Raw genomic sequence first — 8,878 nt, forward strand, 5'->3', positions numbered from 1 at the left:
AAACAATTTAAAAAAAACATGTAGTACAGTCTATATCCAATATTCGAAATATATTACAATTTTATTTTACGTCTTTAAATTTGTAAACAGAATGAAAACTGTGCATGTGCGCTGACCTACGAGCTTTAAGACCCTGGGGAATCCCTGGGAGGAGTGACGTAAGAGGGAACTTGCGCGTTAATTAAATATCTTTAAAATATACAGATAACTAAATCATGATAACAAAATCAGTGTTCCAATGCAATATATGTTATTTACAGCAATAATCTGACATTAAATCGTTTACTTCACCTCCCACGTGACATCAGCTATGTTGTTAAACCAACATTGTTCAAATGACGAATATGCGACAAAGTTACTATGCTTTTGGGAAACAGTCGTGACAAGGTAGTTCGTTTCTCCAACGATGCATCGTACCATGGTCGTTCAGCAACGAGTTACGTTGTTGTTTGGGAAACGCACCCCTGGTCTACACACCTCTGCTAGAAACATTATACTAAAATATGAATAAGCAATAAACACTTCAGAAAGATATAAATGCAAAACTTTATTTAAAAGGTTAGTGTCAACAAATAATAAAGCAAACAATGTATCAAGTTACAAGCCAGAAAAAGATTTAAAATACAAAAGCTCACAAATCTACAAAAATGGCAATAGAAAATGAAATTATGGCCTTTTCTCAAAAGGACGGCTGCATCCTCCAAAGGTTGCATATGCAGGCTGCATGCGTCTAATGCGTCTATAGCCTGGTTTATTTCAGTTAACTGAGCATTAAATTGGCACGTCATAAGCATATTACACTCTAAAAAAACAAACGGTGCTATATAGCACCAAAACTGTTGATTTGAATCGTAACCATAGAAGAACCGTTTTTAGTGCCATATAGCACCGGTGAAGAACCGGTGAAGCACCTGTGTAGAACCATATAGGGGCTATATAGCACCGTTTGTTTTTAGAGTGTACAACATTTTATGATTAACTAAGAATACACTGTAAAAAGTGAAGAGTTGGATCAACTTAAAATACTTCAATTGGTAACACTTAAAAATTCACTTTAGGTAAAAAAAAAATATCAGTGGTGGGCCGTCAGGGCCAGCAAAGCCTTTTCTGCTGGCCTATCTGAATCATTGATTTATATTTTACTATATTTTTCCATGGCGGATGGATTTTGTTTACAAATAATCCACAGGCTAATTTGGTAAATTTAATGCATTTTATTTAGTAAGCAAATAATATTTGTTAATTGTAAATTTTGGGAATATCACTTTTTTAATAGTAAGGTTAAACCTTTAAAAAACTCTTTGCATTATCTTTGAACAATAGACTGTCAACAAAGTAATTTGTTGTACTTTTGATCGTTAAAAATACTTGGTAAGCTTTTTCAAAAACCACTTGCGATTTCTTTAGCAAAAAAAAAGAGTTTGCCTTCATTTCAAATACCTTTCAAACGGGTTTCTGTCTCATTTTCGTAGTGTCTTTTTAATAAAGTAAAATTTGACTGTTATTCCTTAAGGTGTTAAGTACAGTAATTTTTATTTTACTTTGTATTGAAACTGTTCATGTGTTTCTTTTGCAGTGATGTCATAAATATGGTATTACGAGATGGATTAATTCAGAGAGGACACCACTGAAGGCCTAGGTGTGAAATGCACGGACTGATACTGATATATATATCATCTAAAGTGAATTAGTCAAATTAAAGTTTCTGCTATCAGTCGATTGAATTTAGAAATCTTTTAACAAAATAAACATGTTCAACTTACCGAAAAGTACACAGAGACAACTGTACGTCCACATCTTACGGTTAAACAGGTCACAAATTTTACACAGATGCTTTCTTCTGAGATGTAAGACACACACAGTTTAACATAAATATCTTACATAACATCAGTTCTGAACATAAATGATTAAATAAATATTGTACAAGACAACAAAAACATTTTTAAACAAAATAAAGGTTATTTGATAAAAAGGAGCTGTTATGAAAGAATACACTACATCTACATTTAAGTTTATTATTATTAATATTATTAAAAGAAATACTGGTCAACAATGTATTTATGCAATTTCCGTCCAAAAATACATCCGAAAAGTCAGAGCTTACCTTTAGTTTCTTTCTCTCCTTCTTTCCTCTTTGTCTATTTCTCAGCTATTCTCTATTTGACACCAAATGGAAATATCATGTTTTGTTGATCCCATGGTAAGTTTATGCAAAGGTAGCTCATTCAGCTTGTTTGTAAAACAAATAACAAATCACAGACCTTCTCTCACTTAAACATTAATGAAGTGACAAATTCAAATATTCAGTAAAGAATTTGCATATTCCTTTATAAGGCTTCAACAAAGCAACCCTATAGGTATGTGGCTCTTTATCTTTAAATTATCTGTAATTAACCTTTCATAGTTTTTTATCAGGTTAATAATCACAAATATCAATATCCCAGTATCACAAATGTGTATTTTTGACATCAGAGATTACTCTGATAAGGGGCAGTTATAGTCTAGTGGTGAGAGTCAAGCTTGTAACCTGAGAATTGCCGGTTCGAGTCACATGGCCAACAGGTTGCAACTGTGGTGCCCTTGAGCAAGGCACCTTACCCTAATTGGTCCCCGGGCATTGGGATGGGTTAAGTGCAGAGGTCACCATTTCGAGTATGCGTTGCATGCTTGTCTCATGCTTTAACTGGAAAATAAAAATGTGATTTATATAATGTATAACGAGAGGTACAGTCTGTTTTCATATAAATTATTAGTAATTCATACAATAAACTTTGACTATACATATAGTAGGGATGTAACGATTCAACCGTGTGTCCCATTAAAAATGCCTGTCTGAAATCGATTCTGAATCGCAAGGCTGCGATTCTTTGTTTCATGCACAGCTTGTGCGTGTACTACGGCATTTGGTCAGTAGGAAGTCCTTATCAATCTAAAATCATAACGAGTGGGCGTCGTTTATAACGTGCATTTAAAAAAGCAACACTCGTTAAACAAAATCATTTAAAATATTCTTTATTATCATGAAAATACCTGAAACAATTTGAAGAACAGTGATATAAATATTCCTGTAGACATTTCCTCTAATAGCATTCGTAATGCTACTTCTTCTGTGGCACAAAGGGAGTTTCTGCACGGGAGCGCCCCCTGGCGTTCGGATGTGCCTGGATTTCACCGTAATTCATTCAAATTCATTCATTGAGAAAACACGCATTTGCAGGGTTAATCGTTACACCCCTAACATATAGTAAACATAAACTTTGACTAAATACATATAATTGAAGATACACTCTGAACTGTGTAGGAGAGTAATATATAGGCTATATGAATTTATTAATATAATAATACTGGTCCCAATTTACAAAAAGGCATCACAATGCTGTCTTAACATGATTGCTGAGGGCTAAGCCCCCCTAAGAATGAAATATTAAAACCGCCCTGGACAAGGCAATGGATATTGCATTATGTGGACAGAGAATTGACAATCATCTTTCCAGTTGGAGAGTCTGGGTTCCAAAGGCCACTTTACACAGGTGTATTACAGTGCTGCTCATTTCCCTGATTGTTTGAACTCCAAAGGTGACTCGGACCATGACAAAAGAGTGACTGGATGTGAAAGGATATTATCGACTGCTTTACATGTCAGTAATTGACAGCCAGACGATGCAAATCAGACAGAGACTTGCAGATTTGGACAACCTAATGTGTTTTCAGTTGCTGAACATGCAATGTATGAGCAATGAGACACAATGAATTCCCAGTTGAAGCATTACATTCTCTAATCACAGTCTATGATCAACATTTTGATAAAGACAGGACTTTTTTATTTGATCTAGACTGATACTAAAACTCAGCTTTCTTTTCCAAAAGGCCAATTTTTCGCATGTTCAAGGTTACACACACGTCTTTATGCCCTAGGAATATGGAAAGATGTCAGGTTTCTGTTTAAACGCCTACAGTTAGCATCTCTTTTAGGCTGGGATCAGTCATAGAAGGCCAAAAAGGGCCAAAAATGTCCCATCTGCTAGACGCCAGGGAAAGTGTACTTCTCCAGCACAGAGGACCACTTTTCTGGGCATAGTATGGACTCAGGAGAACTCACATTGTCCTCTTTGGTTTTCCCTCACTAACCCAGCCCCGCTCAGGCTGGATGCCATGGAACAGGAATGGCCTGAGGGCCTCCTGTATGTTTTTCCCCCAATTGCTCTGCTCCCAGGAGTTCTGGAGAGGATCCACCAGCAGAGGGCACAGCTGTTGCTTGCAGCCCCGTGTTGGCTGGCCCGGGTATGGTTTTCGAACCTGGTCTCCTTTCTAAACGGCTCCCCATTTCAGGTGCCGATCAGGAGGGAGCTGTTCTCAGGCAACTCATAGAAACAGGTCTCTGATCCAAAGTTGTGCAGACTATTTTGCATTCCAGAGCTCATTTCACCAGGAAATGATACACATTTAAGTGTAAGCTTTTTGCTGCATGGTGCCAGAGGCACTCATATGACCTAGTAAACTGCCCAGAAGGTTCAGTGAATGGTCACTCATTAGGTAAAGACCAGCTTGTTTCCTGCATGGCACTCGGAGGCCGAGGCCTGCAAGTCATTCCCGGATCCCTGCATGGGATCTGTCCATGGTGCTGGAGGGCTTATCAGGGGCACCGTTTGAGCCATTGGAAATGTGTCAGAGAAGTTTCTCACACTTAAAACTATATTTCTCCTAGTTATTACCTCATGAATTCACTTCAGGCATGGTTAAGGCTTTTCTATACCATAGACTGTGTAATGTTCCTAAGGTTCTTTACAACATAACACATCCTGTAATTTAGCAGGCATTTTGCCCTCCACCCTTTAAGGATATGAGCCAAAGGAAGTTTAATTTTACACACTCAGGGCCAGAGGCATTCCCAAAGTGCCACTATGGTGACACAACATCTCATTCCCTTTTTTGGGAACAGGCTACATATGTAACCCGGGAAGTTTTTCTTTCATTAAACTTATATTACTTATTGATCTTGGAGAAGGTCAATAGAAGAATAAGAATCATTATTATTACTAAGCAGAATAAATGATGAATCACTAATTTATATATATGTGACCCGTCACAGAAACCAGTGACACAAGTTGGCAGCACAACTTTCGAGATAATGAGGAAGTTTTTTTTCAGAATCTGGTAGTTGAGATCACGGAGACGCCTCTCCATGTTTGTGATAGCAGTTTTTCTCAATTTAAAAGCGTACATTTTGTGGTTGTTTTTCTGGAGATTCTAGCGTGCAGCGGGGGGTGTCATTGTCTGTGAGTATTTACATACTGGATAAGCTGCTTTTGTTTTTGCCCCCTGCCCCCAAAGGGAACAGCGTGGCTACTTAATAGGGATAGTTCGCCCAAAAATTAAAATAATGTTTTTAATGACTTCCCCTCAGAGGTGGAAAGAGTAATAAAATATTGTACTCAAGTAAAAGTAAAAAGTAAGTCATTTTAACTTTACTCAGAGTAAAAGTTACTTTTTTTACAGCGGGGAGAGGTGGAGGATTTTAGGTGAGTTATGCACTTTCGAAGGTGGTCAGCAGCTTAATACAATCACTATAGTAAGGTTGTAATTGATGTATTGCTGGTAAAATACATTATTTTATTAAACTATATATAGTTTAAATGAGCATATAATAAGAGGAGTGCCATGCTGTCACTCTCTTTCTCTCTCTCTCTCTCTCTCTCTCTCTCTCTCTCTCTCTCTCTCTGCATGTCCTGCGCATTCTCAAGGACATTCTGAAATTGTGTTTGACTTGATGCGAAGCTGCTAGACCTCGGAAGATAATGCGCATGTTATTAAAAACGCTTCATGCAAATGAGCCATTTCGTACTCAAGAGCATGAATCCTACCTTTCATAGGAATGAAACACTCGCTTCGCTTCAGTGGAAAGGGGTCGCTTATAAGTTATATATGGCCAGGGGTTTCTTTCATAAGATTTGAACTGAGGAGGCTCTGCATTAGCGCGCCTGTCTCGTGCGTCTCCATGGTTCTTTTTGCGCGTTCCCCCGCCCATCAATCATCCACTGCGCGTCTTTATCACCTTGCTTTTTTTACTCAGTAACGGATATGATTTAAAATGTAGCGAAGTACAATACTTTAAACAAAACATACTTAAGTAAAAGTAAAAGTACAGATTTTAAAAACTACTCAAAAAAGTAAAAGTACACAAAAAAACTACTCAATTACAGTAACGTGAGTAAATGTAATCTGTTACTTTCCACCTCTGCTTTCCCCTTGTGTCGTTCTAAACTCAGACATCCGTTCATCTTCGAAACACAGTTTAAGATGTTTTAACGTTAGATTTAGTCAGAGAGCTTTGTGTCTCCTCCATTGAATATCTATGTACGGTTTCCATGTCCAGAAAGGTAATAAAAACATCATCAAAGTAGTCCATGTGACATAAGTGGGTCAGTAAGATTGTGTTGAAGCATCGAAAAAACATTTTGGTCCAAAATAGCAAGAATTACAACTTTATTCAGCATTGTCTTCTCTTTCGGTTCTGTTGTGAACCGCGTGAAGTCACATGACTGTAGTGATGCGGCTGACCTGTTCCTCAGACATGTTTGCTAAGCTTTTTTTTTCAAACTTAAAGGACAAGTTCGGTATTTTAGACTTAAAGCCCTGTTTTCAAATTGTTTATGGTCAAATAGAATGGTTTTGACTGAAATTTCGACATTTTCGGCTGCCCTGAGAATTTTCGCGTGTTTGTGTTTCCCCTCACACCTCTACAAAGGGTTTAATGGTGCACTGGAACAATCCTTCCTAAAATGCATTAAACTTTCGTTTACAAAGACGTGAAACTCACCGAGTGGTCAGGGGTGTTCACTGATATGCTCACACAAAAATCGCTGCAAAAGATGCTTTCCAACAGCTGTTTTAGCATTCGTTGTTAACTTGTGGACCTATTTCCCCAAACGCCTCACACCCGTACATTCTTCCGCTTAGAGCTTGAATAATAAACACTCCAGCCCAGGTGGTGGCGCTAATCCGCCTTTGCCAATTGCAAGAATAGAAACAAAGTTCCCGGCGCGGAGTAATACCGTACCTCACAGGACGTCTAATACAGTCAATGGAGTTGGTAAAAACTACGATAAAACCTGTTGGAATGCGTCTTTTGGAGTGATTTTTGTGTGAGCATACCAGTGAACACCCCTGACCACTCGGTGAGTTTCATGTCTTTGTAAACGAAAGTTTAATGCATTTTAGGAAGGATTGTTCCAGTGCACCATTAAACCCATTGTAGAGATCTGAGCTGAAACACAAACACGCAAAAATTCTCAGGGCAGCCGAAAATGTCGAAATTTCAGTCAAAACCATTCTATTTGACCATAAACAATCTGAAAACAGGGCTTTAAGTCTAAAATACCGAACTTGTCCTTTAAAGCGTGCGTCTCCCCAGACTGTAAATGAAGCTCGGGTGCAAAAAAAAAGCTGGAGCGCAACAAATAACAGTCAGCAGCGTCGTACGTCAGCCGCGTCACTGGCTAGTTCGACTTTATGCGGCACGGTAGTCGGATGACATGAAAGTACCGTCTTGAAGTAGCTCTTCAAGAAATCTTACAGAGTAGTTTAATTTCGACTCGCTCTCGCGGCACTTTCATGTCATCTGTCTGTCAGTTCTTGCAGTGCAGCATGAAGTCAAACACACACAAAAAAGTCACACAGAGATTGCTGAATTCGTTATTTAATTGGCTACATGTTTTGTCTATCAATATTTTTCATTAAGTCATTGACTGATGGAGGAACAAGCAAGCGATTGGTACCATCCCTAAAGGAAGTCACGTTTTCGACGGCACTGTGTGGAATATTTATAATACCTCCATATTTTAAATACAAACTTTGAAGGCGGGTTCATGTGTTATCAAGTGTAATCTCATATATCCTTACATGTTACGATGTAAATAGTCCTCAGATTGTATATTCTATTCTATTACCAAACGGTCATGCAAAATCTGATATAAACAATAGACTATATATCTATATTTCACGGATTATACGCATTTGTGGACAAAAATGGTCATTGGATGATTCACACATCTGAAACAGACTGGATTCGACTTGTGATACCCACAAAGGTAAAAAGTCCTGTTTATTTTTGCATGTTGTCATTCGGACTTCTGTCATAAAATACTACATATGATGCTAGAACATCTGTATTTCAAAATGAGATGTAAATGAGCCATATTGTCTCCCCCGGCAGGGAACTTTCCGTCTCTATTTTCTTGGCAACTTCTCCAAATATTATCAAAGTTTCATCTGTTACACATTGTTGGAAAGCTTAGAAACTGCACTTTCAGAATCTGTGAATAACTCAAAATGCCTCAGATCCGACTTGTGTCCCTACTTTCCGTGACTGGTCACATATTATATTGAATCTGCTGGCAGCTGATAATAGTAGGCCCATTATAGAACAAGTAAGATTTAAGGTGATTAGATAGTTGTCTGCATTTTAACAACTGTTTAGGTGTTTCCGACTACAGGTGTGTTTTTCTACATCCGTCCTGAGGTCTGTTTTACCGCACTGTGGCTGCTGTGTGGCGGCTGTTGTTTCAACCCCAAAGCTCTCTGTGTGGCTCCAATATGAGTAGCCTTCTCTGATATGAGAAGCTCAGTTTGGGCTTTAAAATGCGTACCTCCACATCTTCACCAGAGGTTTTGAGGTTCGTTTTTGGGGACAGAAAAATTTACTTGTCAATTGCGGGGAAAGAGTTAACAAGGGTCAACCGCTTCCAAGCAGACCATCAGTAGATTAATTGTGGAAGCTATTTTGCTAGCTTATGAGGTGAGCAGATTGCCTGCACCTCTGTTTGTCAGGGCACATTCTACTAGGAGTATGGCATCTTCTCAGGCCCTTTTATCTGGGGCC

Source organism: Paramisgurnus dabryanus, chromosome 2 (genome assembly GCF_030506205.2).
Source record: "Paramisgurnus dabryanus chromosome 2, PD_genome_1.1, whole genome shotgun sequence".
In the NCBI taxonomy this organism is placed as follows: domain Eukaryota; kingdom Metazoa; phylum Chordata; class Actinopteri; order Cypriniformes; family Cobitidae; genus Paramisgurnus; species Paramisgurnus dabryanus.